Source organism: Triticum aestivum, chromosome 5D (genome assembly GCF_018294505.1).
Source record: "Triticum aestivum cultivar Chinese Spring chromosome 5D, IWGSC CS RefSeq v2.1, whole genome shotgun sequence".
Taxonomy (NCBI): domain Eukaryota; kingdom Viridiplantae; phylum Streptophyta; class Magnoliopsida; order Poales; family Poaceae; genus Triticum; species Triticum aestivum.
This window is the reverse complement of record NC_057808.1, coordinates 364184927-364187999: the sequence shown is the minus strand read 5'-3', so window position 1 is coordinate 364187999 and position 3073 is coordinate 364184927.

The following is a 3073-nucleotide window of genomic DNA, read 5'->3' as shown; positions in this document are numbered from 1 at the left end:
TGTGTGTCTTACGGGCCCACGTCGCCATTGGGTGGTATTAGGATCTTTTATTCCTCGTCTATACTCTAGGGCTCTGATCTCTCTTCCATTCGGGTTAAACAAATTTACTAACACTAACATTAGGATCCCGTGACCACATTCACCCCAAAGTTGGATAAGCCATAGTTAGTTCTTAGAATAGTATTCTGAATAGTACACACACTGTCGTGTTGACTACGAAGTGGTATCCATCTTACCTCTTTCATTATGCATGTTTCCTCATGAATGATCCTTGTCTTTGCAAATGCTCAATGCTGAACTACCCCCCTGTTACATGTTAGCAGGATGGTTAGACCTGCTGGTCGTGGCCGTGGTGCCAACGATCCACCACCACCGGAATTCTTTGCTGGAATGATGCAACAATTTGAGCTGAACCGCCAGTTCATGGGAGGAATGATGGCTCAGTTTCCTCGTCCGAACATGAATCAACAGCCAACCCCAGTAACTCTGCAGGACTTCATGCGCCTCAACCTAGCTATTTACCGTAGCTCAACTCAGCCCCTTGATGCTGATGACTGGCTCCACGACATCATGTATGAAATGGAGTCTGCTAGTGTGGGCCCTGCTAACTATGTCACCTTTGCATCATTCTTTCTGAAGGGTCCCGCTGCTCAATGGTGGGACAGCCACAGGCGTCCCCTACCTGCTGGAACGGTCATCACTTGGCCGAATTTCCAAGCTGCCTTCCATGCCCGCTTCATTACTCAGGGAATCATGAACAGGAAGAAGCGAGATTTCCGCAACCTCACCCAAGGCAACAAGTCTGGAGATGCTTATCAGCGGGAATATCTGGACTTGTCATGTTATGCTGAAGAAGACATCGCAACTAATGCTCGTAAGCAAGAGAAGTTTCGTGATGGACTTCACCCTGATATCAAGCTAGCACTGCTTGTTCATGACTTTGCCGACTTCGCCACCTTGGTGAACAAGGCTCTTCATGTTGAGACTGGTCTTCAGGAACACCAGGGATCATCCAGAAAAATATGACATACTAAAAGGTTGATGTTGGACAAGGAAGACAACGTAATGGGTTATGTTTTCTTATATCCGAAATAAAGTATCTTGTAATGGATCATCCAACATGCTGAGCTTGCCTTTCCCCCTCATGCTAGCCAAATTCTTTGCACCAACTAGAGATACTACTTGTGCTTCCGAATATCCTTAAACCCGGTTTTGCCATGAGAGTCCACCATATCTACCTATGGATTGAGTAAGATCCTTCAAGTAAGTTGTCATAGGTACATGCACTAAAAATTTCTCTCTAAATATGTATGATCTATTAGTGTGGAGAAAATAAGCTTTATACGATCTTGTGATATGGAAGCAATAAAAGCGACGGACTGCATAATAAAGGTCCCTATCACAAGTGGCAATATAAAGTGATGTTCTTTAGCATTAAGATTTTGTGCATCCAACCTTAAAATCGTATGACAACCTCTGCTTCCCTCTGCGAAGGGCCTATCTTTTACTTTTATGTTCTACCTTATGCAAGAGTCATGGTGATCTTCACCTTTCCTTTTTACATTTTATCCTTTGGCAAGCACATTGTGTTGGAAAGATCTTGATATATATATCCAATTGGATGTAAGTTATCATGAACTATTATTGTTGACATTACCCTTGAGGTAAAAGGTTGGGAGGCGAATCTATAAGCCCCTATCTTTCTCTATGTCCGATTAAAACTTTGAACCCATAAATATCACGTGAGTGTTAGCAATTGTGAAAGATTAAATGATAGTTGACTATGTGGAGTTTGCTAAATCAAAGCTCTGACATAGACCCTTCCTGAAAATAAGATGAATTGCATTTGCTTGATGACTGACAATATAGTTTGTTAGTTTCAAGAAAGTTTATGATCTATACTTTAACATGTGAATAGCTTGTTACTTGATCATGAAAAGTTTTATGAAGATGAGCTACTGATATGACATATAATGATGCTAGAAAAGGTGATTGAAATTATCATTGATCAAACTTGTGCACTAGCTAGCATTCACACTTCATAAATTATTTCTTTTATCATTGACCTACTCGAGGACGAGCAGGAATTAAGCTTGGGGATGCTGATACGTCTCCAACGTATCTATAATTTATGAAGTATTCATGCCATGTTTACAATAGTTTTATATGATTTTGATATGATTTGATTAGAACTAACCCGGACTGACGCTGTTTTCAGCAGAACTACCGTGGTGTTGTTTTTGTGTAGAAATAAAAGTTCTCGGAACGCGCTGAAAATCAACGGAGATTTTTCTGGAAAATATGAAAAATACGGGAACAAAAATATACCGGAGGGGAGTCCCGTGGGCCCCACAAGGGTGGGGGCGCGCCCACCCCCCTAGGGCGCGCCCCACTGCCTCGTGGACTCCCCGAGGGCCCCCCTGACGTGAAATCAGCGCCAACTCCTCCTATAAATACAGAAACCTTCGGGAAATAACCTAGATCGGAAGTTCCGCCGCCGCAAGCCTCTGTAGCCAGGAGAAATCAATCTAGGCCCTCTCTGGCACCCTGCCGGAGGGGGCCATCATCACGGGAGGCCATGGAGGAGGATCCCGGAGGGGCCATCATCGCCAGGAAGGCCAAGGGCCAGAGGGAGAACCTCTCCCCATCTAGGGGGAGGCCATGGAGGAGGAAGCACAAGGAGGAGAACCTCTCCTCCTCTCTCTCGGTGGCGCCGGAGTGCCATCGGTTGGGGAATCATCGCCGCGGTGATCGTCTTCATCATCATCACCACCCTCATCTCTTTTATGCGGTCCACTCTCCCGCACCCCGCTATAATCCCTACTTGAACATGGTGCTTTACGCCACATATTATGATCCAATGATGTGTTGCCATCCTATGATGTTTTGAGTAGATATCCTTTGTCTTTGGGTTGATTGATGATCTAGATTGGTATGAGTTGTATGTTTTATTTTGGTGCTGTCCTATGGTTCCCTCCATGTCGCGCAAGCGTGAGGGATTCCCGCTGTAGGGTGTTGCAATATGTCCATGGTTTACTTATTGTCTGCGTTGCTTGAGTGACAGAAGCATAAA